Source organism: Schistocerca cancellata, chromosome 2 (assembly GCF_023864275.1).
Source record: "Schistocerca cancellata isolate TAMUIC-IGC-003103 chromosome 2, iqSchCanc2.1, whole genome shotgun sequence".
Taxonomy (NCBI): domain Eukaryota; kingdom Metazoa; phylum Arthropoda; class Insecta; order Orthoptera; family Acrididae; genus Schistocerca; species Schistocerca cancellata.
In genome coordinates, this window is record NC_064627.1 from 290,546,988 (window position 1) to 290,569,137 (window position 22,150).

Sequence of the window (22,150 nt, forward strand, 5' to 3'; positions counted from 1 at the left end):
GTTCGAGTGTGGCGCAGACTCGACGAAGCCATGGACCCAACTTGACAAGGAGGCACTTAGCAAGATGATGGTGGGTCCATTATGGTGTGTGCTGTGATTACATAGAATGAACTGAGTCCTCGTTTATGTTCCGCTACTTGAAGATCATTTGCAGTCATCCGTGGACTTCATGTTGCCAAACAACGATGGAATTTTTATGGGTGTCAATGTGCTATGTCAAAAATTATTCGCCATTGATTTCAAGATGGTTCAAATGGCTCTGAGCACTATGGGACTTAACATCTGTGGTCATCAGTCCCCTAGAACTTAGAGCTACTTAAACCTAACTAACCGAAGGACATCACACACATCCATGCCCGAGCCAGGATTCGAACCTGCGACCGTAGCTCCCATCGAACATTTATGAGACATAATCGAGAGGTTAGTTCATGCACGAAATCCTGCACCGACAGCACTTTAGCCAGATATGGACGGCTGTAAAGGCAGCACGGCTCAATATTTCTAGATGGGAATTTCATCCACTTGAGTCCATGCCACGCACAGTTGCTGCACTACATGGGGCAAAAGTAGGTCCGATACCATTTTCAGGAGGTATCCCATGAGTTTTGTCACTTCCGTGTACGGAACTTGTAGTCAAATACCACTTAGACATAGCAATTGTAAATATTTGCGGCATACTTAAACGACACCGTGAAATCGTTCAACAAATCACAATCACAGCTGAAAAATTCAATTATATGAACTGAAGGAGAACTTACGAACAAAAATAATTAGTAAATAAGCCCATAGCACATGGAATCACAAACATGTGAAATGAAACTTATTTCAGTAACAAACAAAACCTGGACATAGAAGTCTCATAATAAGAAGGAGCGATCTTTATGTGCTCATACTTTTAAAAAATGCCATTGAGTTGCACTGTGTAGCCCAAGTGAGAAGATTCCAAGATATGCTTCACTCGTCATGTAAAAGTATACCTTGGAAAATGTGCACTTTCACTATATATTGTGGATTTTAACAACTAACAAGCATGAAGGGAGTGCTACGTATGTAGACATGCCAAGTTTTAAAATGTGCATTTTAGCTGCGGATATTTTTGGTTGTGACAAATATGTTTGTCATTTTTATTATTGAGAAACTGTGGAATGTGCAGTATACTAAAATATTAACATGGCATGAGTAATGAACGCACAATGGAAAATGACGTACAACCAAAAAAGTTTTTAAGGATCTGAAGGTGCAGGCTTACCTGTCGAAACTGGTCAATAAGATATTGCCTATAAAAATTTCTTTAAAAATTGAACACGTTTTATATTGAATATCTGGCCGTATTAGCCTATTATCTCCTAAAATATTTACTCTTCCTCCGAAACATCCTCTATATTCCATAAGCAACAGAGTGAGGGAACAGTTACTGGCTGTACCGCTCTGTAGGTGCACTAATCTCTCTGATTTTACTCTCATGATCGCCCACGCTAGATAGAAGACGGTGACAGCAGAATGATGGCGCAACCGTCCTCAAATACCGGTCCTCTAAATACGCGCAACAGGGCTTCTCGAGAAATACGTCGTCTTTCTTCTGCGGATTCTCAAGTTTCTCAAGCATCTATCACAATTTCGTATGGGCTAAACTGGCTGATCAAAAGTATTCGCAGACCTGTTAGTGGACATTGGTTCAAATGGCTCTGAGCACTATGAGACTTAACATCTGTGGTCATCAGTCCCCTAGAACTTAGAACTACTTAAACTTAACTAACCGAAGGACATCTCTCACATCCATGCCCGAGGCAGGATTCTAACCTGCGACCGTAGAGGTCACGCGGTTCCAAACTGAAGCGCCTAGAACCGCACGGCCACACCGGCCAGCTAGTGGACATTATTAGAGCATGTGTTCGCCCTTCGTCTTTGACAGTTTTGCTCCAGCTTTCGGACAGGTGTCTGAATGTCTGAAGGAATGGTAGGCCATTCTTCCACTCGTTTCCAGTAATCCATTACCCACTGGTATAGTTCTTTACACCACCTCAAGTGCCAATTAGCGAAATAAGTGGCCTGTAAGGAGCTGCGCGACGATTGTGACACACACTTTTTTTAAAACTCCCTACGCACAGTCACTGTTCTAGCTGGACTGCTGCTTCTTTTTACAACACCCTCCACAAAGGAATCAACGGTCCCTGTTCGTCAGTAAATGAGGTCTGCCTGATGTTGGTTCAGTTATGGTTGTTCCTTCGCGTTTCCATTTCAGCCACATCACCAGCAGTCCGCGTTTCCACTTCAGTCCCATCACGAGCAGTCAACTGGGGGAGCTTTAGAAGGGCTGAAATGTCTCTGATGGATTTCCTACCCAGGTGACATCCAATGACTAGTGTATGTTCTAAGTAACTGAGCTCTCCTGAACGACCCTTTCTGCTATTACTGCTTCTCTACCACCAACACAATACCCCTCCTCCTCCCCTCCTACCTCCCCCCCCCCCAGCGCCGATCTCCTTTTATACTAGCAGGTCCGCCTCTCGTGACATAATAGCGGTCAATTCCACATTACTTAGTGGTGTTCGGATACTTTTGATCAGATTGTATATACTGACAGCATAGGATTTGTTCGATGTTCATGAGGACTTCAAACACTGAAACAGTACTCTTCAATTGGGCACACTAGCGTCTTGTGTGAATTTTCCTTTACAAATGACATCAAATTTTCTCTGAAACTTTCCATCAATTGTATCTAACATTCGTCTTCCCTAATACTGATTTTACGTTATCGTCCATTGTAACATGGCTTCTTAAATTATCCCTAAATACCTGTACTTATACCAAGTGACGTGCGCAAGATGTTCACTGATCTTTTAATAGGATACAATCTGGTTCTTTCTCTTTATTATAAGGTATATACCGCATTTCTCACCTTGTGACTTACACCATCTTCGAAGACAGCAATCCCTACATTTCTTTCCCCTGGTAGCCAGTGGAGTAAATCATGTACACCATTTTAACTGACGTACTCTCTAAATTAACGAGGTGCAGCATTGGTCAAGACACTGGATACTTATTTGGGAGGAGTGCAGTTCGAATCACAGACAATAGTTTTACCTTGTTTTCCTACATGATTTGAAGCAAATACCGTAGTGGTTATTTAAACAGAACTGAATCAGATTTGCTTCACCATACTTGGCCACTAAGAGTTCATGTTGTCTTTGATTACTTGGATGTGAACTGATTAAGTTTCTTTCTTCCTTTCTTTCCATTTACCTGACAGCAGCGTAATCAACACGTACCTGTACCTGTAATACTTATTTTTTTTAAAAGTCAGTCAGTGTAGGATAGACTTTTTGAAAATATTTTCTAGTTGTCGGTAGGTGACTTCGTAATTGAACACCTTAGTAATACCGTTTTGTTGTCACATAAGACCTGTTGTGGATGATTTTCGTGCGTGTGTTGTCTTGCCAAAGGTAAGGATTGGGTTAATATTGTTAACATGGACATAATATGTAATTTGCTGCTAATCTGCAACCTACGTTACCACGCAGGGTACACTCCAATCAGGGATACACCACTACAAAGAAGCAAAGTCGAAGAGATTTGGTCCAGAGGTCCTGATTTTCCTCCTGTTGTGGTCCATTCCTTGTCATTCGACTCTGATAGTGTTTCATTTATTTAAATCATCATCGTGCCAGTTTCGTCCTTGCAGGTTTATATGACTAAGTTCATGTCTGTCAAGTAGAGCATTTACTACCTTTACTATTGTAACATGAGCATGCCAAGATTGGCATGCAGTTGTAGCTTGCTTCAATCATAGTTTTCTGTCTTATATTCCTTAGACTATTTAATACAACATTCGACTGGTTTTGTTGTCCGAATCGTCACTACCAACACAACATATTTATGATGCGATACTCCTCCAGACTACTGTGAAATATCATACGATTCAAGCTTTTTAGAATCTCTCGTTTTCGATAATCTCCCCTTCAGGAAACATTAAATGGAACAAATTTGTCAATAGTCGCAGTATAATGTGTCAGTCTTTCATGAAACATGGAGGGCGCTGCCAAACAAAGTAAGCATTAAACTATTATGTTTTCTTCCAGGCAGATTGTAATTAGCTTATATAGCGCAATACTTATTTAGGAGTTTACAGTGCTCATTACTGGATCGATCATTCCGTGATATACATGGTCCGCCTCTGAAACTGCATGTTTTTGTATCGTGTAGTACGGCCGAGCGATTGGCCTCGGAGAGAGGAGGCCGGCCTCGATTTGCCCATTAAGAGTTGGAAGTTTAGTTGTCGCGATGTCGTCGAACGTGAAGCTCGTGCGTTCGCTCCCCGGTGATTTTTCTTAAATACTCCCATCTGCAGACGTCTTTCGGGGGGGCCTTGTTGCACTTCGGTAAAGTCACGCTTGATGTCATTATGAATTTTGTGATCTTTCGAGATGCTAAATTGCGGAAGTGATTTTTGTAGACGAATTAAAGAAGCGGCTCATTACATCCTCAATTGTTATTTTCACTGCAATTTTAGAAGTTACTGATGCCTGTATTATATATGGTAGTGTGAACCTCGAAACTTTTGAAGAAAATGACCCCACAGTAGTCTATCTAAATGGTAAAATTGGCTGTAATGGAAACAAAGGAACCGTGGCTTCATCAGTGAATTTCAGGCATACGGTCACAGAGGTCTTGTGTAGGAAACTGCTGAGAATTCACTTTTTTATTGCGAAAATTGCCGCCAGATAGCGGCATGGTACGGTGTCCGCGTTAAACTCGACGCAAGTAGGGAAGTACCTTGAGAAATGATTCAACTGTTAATATTTAAGACTGAAATATGTAACACCAAAGCATAATTTGACAAATACTCTCTATATTGTCAATCTGTTGCACATACCGGTATTATTGAAGAACTGCATCAGTGTGTCTGAAGTTGTCCTAGTAGTTTATTGCTACTGATAAGTATTACTGAATCTGACCTTCAGACACGCTCCAGAGATTTTTCTATCTCACCAGGGAGAAAGACAGGGGCCCGTTTAACTTATTCGAGGTGAGACATCAGTGATGTAATTAGTCACAACTAATGCTTAATTTAACTAACTTCTCATTTCCTTTTTGTGTACATGATAGGTGACCAAAGGTCATTTTTCTCAAATACCAGTTACCCATCATAATCCTAAAGCTTGGGGCACGACTAATGACAATCTATAGAAGCATAGTAGCCTGACCTGACACACAGAAAAAACGTGCAGACGCACAAGGGCGTAGCATGCCATAGATTATTTTTCCAGATAGTGTGATATTTTCTTCCCATTTTACTCGAAAATCGGCATTTACAGAATTCTTCAGTTCAGTATTCATCAACATTTGGAAACTGCAATGAAGGTACTGTTGCAAAATTTTGAAACGAGTTGAAAGTAAATGGCAGATGTGTGATGTTAACATAACTTCACATTATACTGGTATAAAGAATGATTTTCAAAGTTTGTCAGCTCAATTCAGTCACCTGAAACTGGTATTTCTGAAAAAAAAGCTCTTTAGTCACCAGTTTCCAGCAAAAGTTGTATACCTATCATATACATAGAAACGAAAAGAGAAGTTAAGTTTAGCATTAAATGTGACTGATGACTTCCGTGATGTCTCACGACGAGTAAGTCAGAATGGCACATCTCTTCCTCCTTGGTGAGACTGAAAAATCTCTGAAATGTGTTTGGTTCAGTAATCCTTACTGGTAGTAATAAACTAATACTACAACTTCAGACACACTGATGCAGTTCTTCAAGAATACCGGTATGTGTAATTGGTTGACAATATGGATGGGTTCTGTCAAATTATGCGTTGGTGTTAGATATTTCAGTCTTTAATTTTAACAACTGAATCATTTCTGAAGGTAAATTCCTACTTGCGTCAAGTTTAACGCGAATACTGTACCACGCTTCTACTTGCCGGTAATTTTCGCAATAAAAAAATTTACTTTCTCATCAGTTTCCCACACAAGACCTTTGTGACCGTAAATCTGCTATTATCTGGCTGACCTATGATTCCTTTGCTTCCATTACAGCCAATTTTACCATTTAGAAGACTACTGTGGGATCATTTTTCTCCAAAAACAGGCAGGTTCACACTGCCAAAGAAAATTAAAACATCAATAACGTTCAAGATCGCAGTGAATTCGTCTGCAAAAATGGCTACCGCAGTTGATCGTCTCGAACGATCACAAAAGTCGATACACAACTTGTGACGTCTTCGATACAGCGTGCACTTGTGCAGTGACGACAACTTGACTTCACCAGGGTGCAACAAAACCTACCCATCTGTTCCAGACCGAAACACCATTTTAAGATGGGTTGAAAACTTCCAAAACCACCTGGGACTGTCAACACAGGCCGAGCGAGGTGGCGCAGTGGTTATCACACTGGACACGCATTTGGCAGGACGACAGTTTAGATCGCCATCCGCCCATCCACATTTAGGTTTTCGTGAGTTCCCTCAGTAGCTTAAGCCAAATGCCGGGATGGTTCCTTCGAAAAGTCTCTAATGACCTCGTTTTCGACGGGACGTTAAACTTTAATCTCCTCCTCCTCCTCCTCCTCCTCCTTCGAAAAGGACACGGCCGATTTCCTTCCCAGTCCCTTCTTAATTGGAGTATGTGCTCAGTCCTTAATGGCCTAGCTGTTGACGGGACGTTAAACATCATCTTCCTGTTAACACAGCACAAACGCCCAAATACAACGGGCGAGTTACTGGTGTCTGCGATACAGAGCCCTAAACGGTCAGTTCGCTGGCGTGCTGCGAGAGCTACATTACGATGCTCCAAACCACCACCTTCCCAGACCTTCGTCGTCGCAGTAGGACACTGAGAAGAGTATGGTTTCAGCAAGATGTAACTACTACGTATACAGTTCGTGATTCAGTAGCTGTCTTACGGAATCAGTTCTCAGGTAACATTAGCTCCGAAATGGTGATCTCTGCTGGCCTCCTCGCTTCCCTAATCTAAACTTATTTGACTTCTTTTTTGCTGGGACATCTCAAGCCCCTGTTACACACTGACTTGAAGAACCGAAGATGACAGTCGAGCAGGAAAAAGTTCATATTCCACGCCAGATGTCGATTGATGCTAGTCTGGGTTTTCAGGACCGGCTGGAATCATCCATAAACGTAAATAGCCAACATCAGAGCGACATGATTCTGTAAACATAAATTGAGCAATGAAATTGCCGCGAGAAACTACGAATTATAAATAAAAATATTTTTAGCAAAACTGACTACGTGTATTTTATTTGAAAATTATGCGAATCCCCTGACCTCGTTTAATAAGACTAATCACAAACTTATACACCACTCGGTTAATCTATCTCTAATGCATAAGACAGTAGAATCTTACGTTGCTCGCACAAAGTCATAAGGGTCGACAGATACGTTCGTAACAAGGAAGCGCAATTTCGAAACTCTTGAGCTTCTTCCGCTAAGCAGCGGGTTTTCCCACTTGACGGCCATGAGCTTAGGCGCCCTCGTACTTCATAATCTCGTGGCGCACCAGTAAAAGATTACTTGCAAGTTACCAATGTTAACATCTATATTAACCGCTTCATTCAAAGGTAGTCTTGTTAACTGTGGTTCAGAGAATTTGTTACATTATTATTGATAATGGCGAACAGCTTAATGTACAACGTACTATATCCTTCAGAGCAAATTTGTGATGAGTCTCATATTCATCAAAGGTAATACAGTGACATGACAAAGGGTAGAGCTGCCTCAGAATCAACCCACCAGTATAGCTGCGTTTGTTAGACATGGTACACCTTGGATGGAACTGAGATTCTTGATGCGTGAAGAATAACTATCACCGAAAAACACCATTACTTATTTGCCTCTTAAGTGCCCTAATTTCTGTATATTTTGGGGTGATGCGTGAAGTGCGGGAGCTTGCAGACGTTCTGATCGCAAACGTCGAAAATATAGTCTCTCGGAATGCAGGAAGTATTAGCTTAGTACATAACTTCGTAGCGTTTATTCTACAAGTTTAATGAACACAGCAGATACACATAACAGACTTTAGTCAGCAATAATAGATTCGTCTTCACTATTTACAAGTCTGTCAACGGTGGAGTAACTGTTAGACTCCGCGACTGTAGAAATCACGTGGTTTTGAGGCGAAGAACTCAGAACTCGTCGAATCGTATTCGGAGCTAATTTTCATCCGGAAGGGAGTTTCCTTGGAGGTTCTTCGAAAGACAGTGTAAAACGTGAAAAATATAAAGGCACAAGATCAGGTTAATAAGATGGGTGCGGAATGACTTCTCCACCCAACTCCTGTATGTTGTAAAAACAGCAGTCTGGCAGAATGTGGGCGGGCGTTGTAATGAAGTAGCATCACTTCAAGCAGTCTTCCTGGTCGTTATTCTGGGTTTGTGTCTGCGAGACTTCTCAATTATTGACAATAAATGTCAGCTGTGATGGTTACACCTTGGGAAGCAATTCGTCGCTGTTCCATCAGATGTACGGGGAGTTACTGCTTTGTTCGGTCTCCGCCATTCCTTTCTTTTCCCTATGTTAAAATAAATACACAGTTTAGCGTCACCAGTAAAGATGCAGGACCGTGTTGTTCACGAGCCAACTGATGACGCGCAAGCAGAGATGCTTATATGGCCACACGTAGATTTTTTTTATTTTGGCTTAGAGCATGCGGTACCCATACACCCGATTTTTGAACATTCTCCAGTGCATGTAAATGTCGCACGATGGTGGCATGATTACAGTTCACCACGTTTGCCAGTTCTCGCGTATGCTGATGTGGTTCACTGTGGATTAATGAGTTTAAACGTGCTTTAGCAAACCCCGAACGTCATCCTGGACGTGGAGACTCACTAATGTCAAAACTGTCCCCCTTAAAACGAGAAAACCATTTTCTTGCCTTACTCTGTCGAATGCCGTTATCCTCATACACGGCGCAAATGTTTTTGGCTGTTCTGCCGGTGCTATTACCCCTATATTGAACTGAAACAGAAGAATATGTCGGAAATGTTCCGATTTCTCCACTTGGCGCTTCATTTTCTAGCGTCCATTCGCCATTCACTATCTACAAATGAAAAATGATAATATGTAAACTCAAAAAGCTTCAGCGAACTAAAAATAAGAAATGATAATAGATAAATAAACCTACAGCGACCAGAATACCAACATGCAAATAAAGAACGCTACGACCTTATGCACCAACCTAATTTTTAGTGTGATTTCCGTAGTCTTTACTACAGCTTCCGTGTTAATATGAATCTCGTGTTATGCAGACACACTTTTAAAGCATTTTCTAAAATTACCGATGTAATGCACTTCAATATTACTCTATGTGGAACGTGCAAATGTTCGCAGATTTTCTACTCAATGTATGCATTCTTGGAATTCTGTAGTTTTTATTCTTGTGTGTCACGCCAGTTACTTAAATTCAGTGCTAAACCTACTTCTAATTACTAATTTATTTGTAGTCATGATCATGTGTAAGTTAATAGAAATTGTTACACTTTCTCTTAGTGGACTCAAGTTTGGTTTTTATTGCTTCCTGTCACGAAAGACGTGAACATGAAGAGTATGGTCTGTGGTGTAAGATAACGTTTTACCACTCCAGTCATATTGTAGATAGACCCCGTGCATTGTCCTCATCAAGCAACATTAACACAGGGCCACCCCATTTGCAGGAAAGTGGTTTATCAATTTAACAAACACATTTCAGATATTTCGCCATGTTTACTTCTGTTGATCAAAATATTCCCCACTTTCTTTTAGTATGTGTCCTGGTACAGAAAAACCTGGGTATTTTGTAAAAAAAAAAAATAAATCTGTAGGTTAACTGGGTTTTGTTGTGATTCTTTCGTATTGACTATTTAATTTATCCAAAACATTAACCCACTCTCACAATTGCTTTGTTGTAAATATGTAGAAATTTTTACAGAGCACTGTGAAGAATTCCCTGTCAACATTAGCAGTCTCGTATAATGTCATAATTCGTAGCGATGCCATTCATTTCTCGGACAATTTTCACAGATGTGTAGAGTCCTTGACTTCTTCAGGCAGACAGTACAAATGTTGTACAAGTTATCGACTATATCGTACTTCTAGGAAGTTCTAATGTGGAACCCTGTAAGAACATAACAAAAAAAGAAAAGAACAAACGCTAAAACGTTTCACTATATTGTTAATATGTTATAGCCGAGAGAGAGAGAGAGAGAGAGAGAGAGAGAGAGAGAGAGAGAGAGAGAGAGAGTATTAATTGCATGATAAGAAGAAAGTGCAGTAAACTGGCTCGTAGAAATGCAGCCAGTGTGGATTGCAAAGTTTTTTTTTAGTATTGCTGATTCAGATTATTTTCCTGACACTACGTTTTCTGATGCAGTTCTAACGCATCTGTGGAAGATACTGGAGCTGAAAACAGCAAAAAAGGGAAACTTACAACAGGATTTATTACGTTTGTGCGAAGCGTCATTTCTTACCCTGCCAACGCTGCATCCATTGAGAGAATCTCAACCTACGGGCTTGTTTGGTCAAAATTAAGAAATAATTTAGGAGAGAAAAGAGCCGAGAAATTAGTAAAGATCTATAAATTTTTACGTGCTCTAAGAAAGAATTAAATTAAACTTTACAATTATTACGGCTCTCCATCAAGTTAAAGTATTTTTCTGAAAGTTTAAATGTTACTTAACTGTGTTCCTTATGTTGCAAGAAAGGATAAGACAGTTTTAATAAAATAAATTCTTGTGAAAGTAAATATTGTAGCTAAATGTACATAATTTGCTATCCTTGGGTTTGGTTTTTTGGCGGTTTTTAATGTTTATTATTTTTTTGGTCGCGCTAATTTATAACAAACATGGTTCTAACACCGAATTAAATACAGTTCAACACCTTGTTCACAAAAATCTAGTCGTCACAGAAATAAAAGTTGAGTATTTATTACTGTGCTGTGTTGTGACAGTAAGCTTATAAAGATCGCCGGTAGGTTCAACTGTCAAATGTTTTTAGTCGTCCCGAGCAGCTCTTGAATGCTGCAAGAAAAGCACATTCGTGCTTGAATCAAAGTTTTGGTTGACAACAGAATTTCTTTGTTTTGTTATGAGAGCTATTACTAAATCATCAAACAACTGAGCCAGCCATTCTCTGGCATGTTGATCTTGGCACATCAGCCAGAGGCCCTCAGTCGCCATAACCTTACGCTACGCATGGCCGCTTCTCTGGCCAGAAGCCGAGCGGCCGTTCGCGAGCGTTCCTGAGATTGCTAACAGTCACCTAAGTTTTGGCGCAGTACGCCTAGTTTTAAGCGATGTAACTGGTTCTTGCCTGGTAACTACATGGTAGTGAAGACATACTAGTTTGTGTCAGTGGCAAACATCAGCTTCCATTTTACCCGAGCTCTTAACCGAATTTTCTCTCACAGATCAGCAGGTTTTTACATTGATATTCTGTCTCCTTTCCCCGCCCACACCGAATTGCGTAGTTCGGCAGTAAAACTATGTGTTTTTAATCACAAGTAGACATGTTCTTGCCCTCTTGTTCTGCTTATTTTCATAACGTCTGCATCTACATACATACTCCGCAGACCACCTTGGCGGAGGGTATCTTGTACCAACCTACTAGTCATTTCCTTGGAGCGTTGTCTTCACTCCAGGGATTCATATTTGAGTTCACGTAGCATCTGCATAATACTTCAGTGCTGATCGAGCCTACCGGAAACAAATCTAGTAGTACGCCTCTGCATTGTTTCGATGTCTGCCTTTAGTCCGACTTGGTGGGGGTCCCAAAAACTCTTACAGTACCCAAGAATGCGTTGCACTAGCGTTGTATAAGCGACTTCCTCCATGGATGAGCTACACCTTCCCAAAATTGTCCCAATATAAAGAAGTCTAGCATTCACTTCCCCTAGTACCAACCTGACTCCAATCGTATTGCAACGCTAAGCCTGGATTTTAATCGACATATTGTGTCAAGATGCACCTTAATAATAATATATTCGAACGTTGCAGTGCCCGCATCTCGTGGTCGTGCGGAGGCGTTCTCGCTTCCCACGCCCGGGTTCCCGGGTTCGATTCCCGGCGGGGTCAGGGATTTTCTCTGCCTCGTGATGGCTGGGTGTTGTGTGCTGTCCTTAGGTTAGTTAGGTTTAAGAAGTTCTAAGTTCTAGGCGACTGATGACCATAGATGTTAAGTCCCATAGTGCTCAGAGCCATTTGAACCATTTGAACGTTGCAGTATTGTTTTTGCTACTCATCCGCCTTAATGGTTTCATTGTAGACTCATAGTTCTTTTAGTCTTTGAGTTTAATACTTCACTGTGCAAAGTCGTTCACAACTTCCTTTTGAGCATTTTTAATTCCTTTTTTTCTTACCAGGATCATCCATCGATGTTTAAAGTTTCTTTACCAAATAACTCTGACCTTTTGAAAAAAGGTTTAGTACCGGGAGTTACAAAAGACGAGAACTCAATGTTTGTAGAGAAAACTCGCTTCAATGAAAAATTTACGTCTTCAGGTTTTATTGTTTTCTACTTCCTCTCCTTTCTCTGCTTACAACATCACCTGCGCCGTATTTAGCCTAATCTCCTGAAAACATCACCAAATGATAGAGGCACAGTTTCAGGACGTAAATACCAAAGATGGCTAAAAAACGTTTCGCAGCATCGATATAGATTTCCAGGTTACTATTTTGGCTGTTGATCAGTTGACGCATTAATAAGATGTCGTGATAATGTGTTCTGGTGACGGACATGTTTGCACATACGTATATTCGTGCAAAAGAGTTCCACTCCACATGAGAGTTTGAACTGATGTTGAAAGAAATGATCCGGAAAACGTCAGTTGCCTTTTTCATCTATGTAACATGACATACGGCTCCTGCTGTGCAAGACGGTGTTCCATCCTTCGGAATATCACCAGAACCGCTCACTTTTAACTCCAAAATCTTGTAGCCATCATCTCGCGTTTGTTTCTGGGTGGAAAATTGGTCGTAAATAACAGTAAGTCGAAAATTATTAGAACTTCATTAATACCTGTTAATACAGTCCCCTAAGCTGTGGCTAAAACATTTCTTAGCAGTATCCTTTTTCCAGTGGTGCTAGTTTCTCAAGGCAAGCAGGAAAGGATCTGTGTAGTTTGGGAGGTGGCAGCTGGTCGTAGGTTGTGTTCCTAAAAGAACAGCATATAGACAGAAGTGATGACACTTTCTGCAGGACCTGACCATCATTTTGCAGCACAATGCTCAAGCGCGTACATTGCAAGCTGTTACTGATTTGTTTGACTGATGGGGCTGCTAAGTGCTATACCACCTACTGCACTCCCCTGACTTAAGCCCTCGTGAGTTCAACTCGATTTCTAAACTGAAGGAAACTCTTCATGGCATTCGCTTAAGAACTGCTACAAATTCGTCGGGCAATAGACCGCGCCGCTCGAACTGTCAACACAACTGGCACTGCTAAGAGTATCCTACGACTTCCACATCGCTGGCAACGGATTATACACAATGCTGGTGACTACTTTGAAACACACACCTATTTTGTACGAGCTGTAAAGAAATAGTTGCCACTAGTAAAGTTCCAACCCTCGAATATGGGGTGTCTGTTCTTTTGGACATGTATACATAGGCCTACATTCATTTTAATTTCTTTTTAATACTCATGTTTTCACGCAACTGCTAATTAAAAAAATATATTTTTAACAAATTAAAACAATAGTTAACCCGAAGGTTGTATTCCAAACCATGCTGTAACCATAATTTTTCATATCAAGGAACATTGCCAGAGGTGAAGAATATGATAATTGAAAGGTAAACATCTTTGGAGCAGCAGAGGATCAAACTGGAGGCTTTTTGCTCGCTTGTCTGGATCTTGCCGCAGACTCACAATTTTAAAAACATAGTAATTAGTATTTGTTAATTACCATCTCAGTTTGATAATACAGAATTCAGACAAATTTAAATAGAAAGTTGCTTTTAAGAAGAATCGGACCAGCTACCAGTTACATGAATAGGACGCTATGCACACAACACAGGACTTCGTCCTTTCTTGTATTTAAACAGCGCTTGGAAATGTTAAAAGTATTTTTTTTTTATTATTATTAAGGAAGCGAGTCGCACTGCTTTGAGAAATGTCCAAGCAGGGACCCTGAATTGCTGTAAGTATGAAGAAATCGAATAGGGTCAGTCCGTAGAGACTTCCAGCAGAGTGGAAGCTGTGTATTGCGCCTGACTGGGTAGGCCGACGTCTGTACTGGAGGCACAGTAAAACCGAGCGGCGGCGTTTTTGCAGCGCGGTTTGTGTTACTACTAGGCGCATGGCACTTACGTAAGGCGAGCGGGGTCTCGTTGAGTCCGATGTGCCATTCGGTCTGTGGCCGAGGCGAGCGCGGTACTGCCCGCGAGAGCTTGGCCGCAGCGGCAGTGTGGCTACCGCTCGCTGAGGGAGGCTTGGCTCCTTAGCGGTCGCCCGCTACCTGCCCACTGGCACAGTCGAGCCGCAGCGCCCTCGCCGTGGACAAGAGGCCCGGAATGAAGAGCGCAGCGCATTAGGCAAGCTTCGGACGTGGATTAGCCGCGCAACAGGTACGACTGCTGTGCGTAAACACAAGTCTCGCTCAGAGCGGAAGCGTCCTATCTTTAAATATCATTTTGGCGTCGTTGTCGTCATTCCGAAGACTTGTTTAATGCCACTCTACTCTATGCTGTGCAAACCTCATCATCTCCGAATTGCTACTGCAACCTACATTCTTTTGAACCTATTTACTGTATTCATCTCGTGGTCCCCCACTACAATTTTTACCCCCACACTTGCCTCCAGTACTAAGTTAGGGATCTCCTGATGTACCAGAATGTGTCGTATCAACCGACCCCTTCTTTTAGTCAAGTACGCCATAAATCTCTCTTCTCCCCCATTCTGTTCAGTACCTTCGCATATTTTATAAAGGGGCCCATACACGAGCGATAAATCGTTACCAGTCAATCGCTCGCGTCGATTCCGCAACACACGAGCGATTTACCTAGTAATTTCAATCAGTATTTCGAGCGCAACTGTGTTTCTAAGTTCTTCTGTAGAAATTGCGCTATTAGCTGCAGTGTAGTTTCGTCTTTTTTATGTTGAATACTGACAAGGAAAAATGTAAGCGTGCATTGAGATGTGTTAAACGGTTTGGGAACAGTAGCTGTGTTACTGAAATACTTTCCATTTTCATGTACACCAAGGGTATTGTGTACGTTGCATCTTTCCTGTCTGTATTTTGCAATTACATTTCAACGTGTTTCTTTTCTCACTTATTAGTCTTATAGCTTAATTACAGGTATTTACCTTCTGGTTTTGCAGTTTGAGTGCATCGATAGAAATGTTATCAAATAGCAAAACTTGTAGTTTCCATGACTCATTTTATAAATTGTATGGGAAATACGGAAGCGTCCGATCCCGCCCGTCTGCTTTGACCCATGACGTCACAAATATGGCGGAAACAAAAACAAAGACACACACTTTCCACAAGAAGCCTAATGACACTAACGGGACAAGCGCGGGAAATGGGGTATTTTGGGTGGGGGGCAAACTAAATATAAACAAATTTAGACGTCTTGTGTAGCTACAACGTGTAAGTGAAGACAGCCATGCATGAATACCCGCCCACCTCCCCAGGGGTCGTAACCCCTTCAACCCATAGAAGATAAAGATACTTCAATAGCTGATTAGTGTTTTTTGTCTTTTAAAAAAAAAATATCTCAGGGGATAGAACGAACAGATCAGAAAGATAAATATAATAAACTAAAACAGAAATTGGAGGAAACAGATAATTAAAATAAGTAATAAGTGTTTTTAAATTTAAAAAAAATCTCACGGGATAGAACGAACAGATCAGAAAAGTAAATAAAATAAGATAAAACTGAACTGGAGACGGCCACACTCAAACTAAACTCCGCGCCGTCATGACGTCACACACAACACCCTTACGTCACGGGTCAAAGCCGACGCGTGGGATCGGACGCTTCTGTCGACCCATTGTATGTGACGGAATTAAATTACGTGGAATGATACGGGAATTTTAAGTATTTGTTGTTATTGTTGTACGAAGACAATTGATGCAGCTAGTCAGTCGTGAGCTATCACTTTATCTCTGCACAACTACAGCAGCCTGCAGCCATTTGAACCTACTGATTATAATTCAGCTTTGGTGTCCTCCTAGAATTACTCTCCTCAAACTTCCATTACCAAACAGATGATCCTTTGGTGCCTTGGGGTGGATGTGCCTAATCAGCCTGTCTGTCTTTTAGTCAAGCTATGCCATAACTTCTTTATCTTCCCAGTTTGATTCAGTACCCCCTGATTAGTTGTTCGGTTAACACTTCTAATCTTTAGCCTTCTTCCATAGCGCCTCTTTTCAAAAGCTTCTGTTGTCTTCTTGCCAATACAGTTCGTCGTCCAAGTTTCACTACTGCACAAGCCTAAACTCCAGACAAATATTTCTCAGAAAAGATTTCATACCACTTTAACTTTACATTCGATGTTAACAAATTTATCTTTTCTGGAAACATTTTTCTTGCTATTGCCAGTCTCCATGTTATGTCATCGTTACATCTGCCTTCGTCAGTTATTTTGTTGCTCAGGTAAATAAACAGATCTATTTTTGGCGTCTCATTACCTAACCTAATTACTTCATTATCACTTGATTTGACTGGAGTACAATCCATTACCAATGTTCTACGTCCTTGATGTTAATGTTATAACCTCATGACGACGTCTATTGCTACTACATCTGCTCTTCAAAGTAATTTGCAGTCTCTGACACAATCACAACGTCGTGGGCAAACATCAAATTTTTAAATTACTTTTCTACCGGATCTTAAATTGCCTTTCCAAATTCCCCCATGGCTTAGTTTACTGCTTCCTCACTGTACAGATTGAACAATGTCGGGGATAGGTACAACCCTGTCTCACTACCTTCTCAACCACTGCATCTCTCTCATGTCCCTTGACTTATGTAACTGCACTCTGATATCTCTAAAATTTGTAGATAACTTTTCACTCACCGTATTTTATTTCAGCTACATACAGAATTTCATAATGTATTCCAGTAAGCATTTCAGAAGCGTTCCCTAAACCTACTAACGCCTTTCTTCAGTCTATCTTACAAGGTAAATCGTTAAGGTCACATCACGTCCTGTGTTCGTACATTTTTGCAGAATCTAGCCTAACCTTCCCCCGAGGTCGTCTTATTTCACTTTTTCCATTCTCATGTAAATAACTCATGTCAGTATTTTGCAACTACGTTTCGGTAATACTCAAACCTGTCATCTCCTGCCGTCTTTGTAATAGGAATTATTACGCTTTTCTTGAAGACTGAGGGTACGGTACATAGCCTGTCTCAAAGATTATTGCCGTAGAAGTATTTTTTTTAAGGTAATATACAGAAGGTTCATCTTAAACGCTTAAATTGAAATGTCCACTTAATGTTATCTCATTCTGTCGGAAGTTAAAAACAATAAAACATCTAATTGTTTCATAAATATCTGCAAATACAGCAGAGGAGGTCCAGTATCTTACGACTATTATCATGAACGCCCCATTACATTTACTTCTAATGCGCTAGCTTCAAAATGCTGCTTACTGCAAAAATCTAAGCGAATGAATGTTTTCATATTTGTATTCCTTGTTAAAATAATCGGCAACATCGCCTCCAGCTTAACTTACCCGAGTGGTTCGTGCTCCTTGAATAAAAAAAAATCTATTCTGAAGCAAAGTTAGTACTCTACGCAATGAAACCTAAATAACTGAAGTACTAGACAGACGAGTCTCGAGACAAAGAACCATATTGCCACGCGTAACCTTTGTTGTATGCGATACATCGTATTGCTTTGGAACTGCTAGCGATCAGCGATCTACCGCTGCTATACTCACACACGTGTGCTATTTACGGACATATCACAATGCTTGGCGACAGATTGTGGGGATCCGTCGCTCGTGCGTAGGTCACGCAAGAACCCTTCTCCTTGCCCCCCTCCCCTAAGTTTACGTTCACTGAGTTGACTTGCTTTTCCTATAAGCATGGCACGTGCCGGGTCTGGCCTCGTTGTCCTAGAGGCTGGCAATGTGGACGCCATGCGAGAGCAACTGGGAGACGGCGGAGTGGGCATTCCCGACGGGAGTCCGCTGTCTCCGTCGTCTCCCCACAAATGCATTTACCTTTTAAAGTGTCTAGTATCTGTATCTCAAAACTGCTGGTAGAATAAATGTTATGAAATTTTATTTACTTGCAGTCATATACGAAGCAGATCAGGCGGAGAGAGTTGAGAAATGTGGCCATCTGAATATGATTGAAATTAGTCTAACTTCTTCATAGCTACACAAAGTGTGTTGAGAGTATGACTGCAATAAAAGTTATTTCATAATTATTGTCATTATGCTGTTCTTTTCTAGCTGTAGCTGACGTAAATAAAGTGTTAGTTGTGCCGCATGTTTTGTTTATAAATCATCCCATCACTAACGGGATACGATCCAGGTAAGAAATTCTTCATATGGGTCAGTGCTCACTAGAGCAAATAGGCTGCTGACGCATCTTTTAATGTGGAGTTTTGTAATGTAGTGTACCTATTTTTTCCTAATGTCATCATAGCTACCTAAAATCGCTAGCAACATGCATGCCAGCTGGCCAGTGTGCTGTAATGTCGATATGTTGATTTCTGTGGGTCATTTTAATCAATTGCTAACAGAAATCAAACGCGAGACCCACTTGGGTTGCTTCGTACCTTTTTAAATAACTGGGACCGTTCAGCCTAGTACGCCTATAGTTACGTTTGTGTATACAATTCATCAACGTTTTTCACATGATGTTGCATTTGAAGTGATACGTTACAAAGATTATTGTACTAAATTTGTATCGGCTCGTACCGGCTTTGAGTTTCTCGTCTGGCCGCTTGTATTTCACTATCTCACCGAAATAGCAGCACGCTGTTGCTGGGCTGTCCAGTACGGTTTATGCAAATAGAGTACTGGTAAGATTGGTGCCGTACGGCGAACCAGGCATTTTTAGGGATTCTCTTCACTGCAATCACGGGAGGAAAGAAAACAGCTTTTACGATTGTTGGTCCAATTAACGTTTAATTACGTATATTTCTCACATTGTGGGGTTCCTGCCGTCAAATGAGAGTAGCGATATACTGATACGAACAGACGAATATAGAAACTGTACCGAAAGACTCAAATCGAGGGAAGAAGTTAATTGGTCTGGGAAGACAGAAAAGTAATCAGGAAAATTTATCAAGAACGAATCAGAGAAAAAGTTATGTGGGTTGAAAGAAAAAAGGAATGCGCTATAGGTGAGTACTGGACAACAGGGCTAATAATAATTCTCCTAACAGCTGTTAAACACCTGGAAGCAGCTGACAGGAAAGCTGCACCACTCTTAACAGGAAAATCCTAACCACTTAAAGAATGCAGCGTGATTTCGGATCAAGTGTTCAATGTCTCTAAAACCCTCCATGTCGACAGCACTTGAAAATCTAATCCTTCCCCCGTATCATTTTAACACAGAAGTCGGTGTGGACCCCAGATGATTAGCTTGTAGCTTCCAGATCTTAGCCCCATCTCTCTGTAACCGTGGAAACTAGGGTGACATTTTAACGAAATTCTTGTCTGTTATTGTTTTACTGTGTTAACAACACAAATGACAGCGCAACGTGAATAATTTTTACGTGAGTGTGACTATTACACTTCATTCTCCATTTCCACCATTGCATTTTATAACATCCAGAAGCAGTGTGCTTTAAATTGCGTAACAATAGACAAATTTTTAATGACAACTCTGTAACATTAACATAGTTTACGTGGTAGGAATATTCCAGCAGATCGTGCAGATAGTGAAGACAGTTGTTTATAACACACGTACATAAGTGTATTAACTTTTTGTATCCTTCGTTCGTCGTGTATCAAACATCGTCGAGATTAGCGCTAAGAATGAGACAGCATTGACATACAGAAACCATCGGAGACTTAATCTTGATTCGACGGTACATCCAGTTAGTTTCTAAATCTTCAAAGTTTCACAAAGAACGAAGATGACTACAGGTGATACAGATTGCTAGCGTGGAAGTTTCCATAGAAATAATTCTCTTGGTGTGTCCGAGTCTGTACCATAAAATCGGTATCTGTAGTAGTTGTAGCGTCTAAATCCTGTTTGTTACTATTCACTATTCTCGAAGGCAATAGAATGATCAAATAAGAACCATTTAAAACTGTGCTTTCTCAGATTGTGCACACTTTCTTGTGAAGGAAGGAATATTCTGGTTTAAAGTCCCGTCGAAGACGAGATCAGAGAGGCAGAGCATATGGTCGTACTGGGTACGAATCGGGAATGAAATCGACCATGTTCTTTCAGAGGAACCATCTTGACGTTCATCTTCGATTTAAGGATGGAGAACACCACGGAGAACCTAACTCTGTATTACCGGATGAGGATCCGAACAACCGTCCTGCCGATTGTGAGTAAAGTTTCTTAATCGCTGCACTACCTAGCTTGGCGATTTCCTTTGGAAGAAACTGAGTTGTTTGGTAACGGTCTCTATGCTAGTCACGTCCTCTAGTGCGGACAAATTGTTTCAGAATCACAACACATTAATTCGAATAAACATTAGTATTCAATCGTGACACGACAATCGGCGGATGTAGATATCTAGATTCTTTTTTTAGTCACTGTGGGCCATTGCAGAGGTCAGGATAAGGAAGATTTTCTCCTTTGTCTTAGATCCAAAAACAAAGATTGAAACTAGATTAGCATTATAAGGTATTAGTCGCCACCCCCCACCCCCGTACAAGAGCACAATAGTTAATTTGGAGCGTTGTAGATGGTGTATAACTGTTGCAAGGCGGTCCTATGATTCTCTGCCACTGACGTAGGTTAAAATGGTGTGTATTTTGCAATGGTTTAAAATGCATCAGTGCAGTAAGGTTGGTCGATATAGAGCTGTAGCACGACGACAGAAAGAAGCTATTGTGTTGCGACGTGTCATGACCACAGTGAATGATACTGTCCGCATTGTTGGGATATCAGTGAGGCTTGTCAAACTATGTACAAGAAATGGTGTACCGTTCTCAGCCATGTAACACTGCTTACGAACATTAGTCACGAAAAGAAGCAAATCGACAGGAACCGGAGAAGAGCGTCACGCCGTATCAAAGACAGTCGGTTTTAAACCCACCTTGAATTGCCGCTGGCAGTGAATGGGGAAAAAAAATGGTTCAAATGGCTCTGAGCACTATGGGACTTAACATCCGAGGTCATCAGTCCCCTAGAACTACTTACACCTAACTAACCTAAGGACATCACACACATCCATGCCCGAGGCAGAATTCGAAGTTGCGACCGTAGCGATCGCGCGGTTCCAGACTGAAGCGCGTAGAACCGCTCGGCCACACCGGCCGGCTCAGTGAATGCAGATCCATCTAAACAAGTTTCCGAGCGTCATTGCGAAGTGAACTGCATCCTGGCTAAAGGCCATTGGTGATACCGACACATATAGCTGTTAGCCTTCAGGGGACGAAGCAATGCAGAAACCAGACAGTGTCTGACCCGGGGCGTCTAGTGTGTTCCGACGAGCAGTGTTTTTGCCCCTTTTCAAGTGATGTAGGGCGTAGAGTGCACTGACAGCCCAACGAGGCGTTTAACCGCCAGTGTGCAGGATATAGTTAAGGTTGGAGGTTGTTGTGTCATGCTAATGAGGACCATTCTTTCAGGTTCCGCTGAACATGAACCAGGACGACTATGTCAGCACTCTCTGTGACCAAATGTTGGCCTTTCTTCTGCATCTTCATGATGAGTATGTTGTGGACACTGTCACCTTTCAAGACAACAGCCATTTCCAAAGGACTGCACGCATACGTTCCCGGTTTGACGAATACGGAGGCACGCTGTCGCACCCCAACTGCTCAGCCAAATCACTCGATGTAAATTCGATTGAACGTACCAGAGACTATTTTCAAATAAAACAGTCTTCGTTGCGAAAATACTGCCTTTGTAGGGCATCATCAAATTATTATGGAATGAGAGACATTTGTAGAACTATGCATGTGCTTCTGATACATTAAATCTCAGTGAAAAAAGATGTTTGCATTTCTGTAAGTGTGGTCCTATCGCTGCACCACTGCACCTGCAGTTATGACTGTATCAGAGGCAACA

The 22,150-nt window shown here is 41.3% G+C and overlaps 1 protein-coding gene across 2 annotated transcripts in view; it reads left to right on the forward strand.

Moving 5' to 3' along the window:
* The window catches only part of LOC126161647 (suppressor of hairless protein), a 214,423-nt gene that overhangs the window by 58,556 nt on the left and 133,717 nt on the right, over window positions 1-22,150 (forward strand). The window contains exon 1 of one of the 2 annotated variants that reach the window (XM_049917630.1): window positions 14,347-14,552. The exons of the other annotated variant lie outside the window; for it this stretch is intronic. The gene's annotated coding sequence lies outside the window, so the exon portion shown is untranslated. Of the gene's footprint in view, window positions 1-14,346; window positions 14,553-22,150 lie in introns of those variants that run through there. 2 annotated transcript variants of the gene reach the window in all.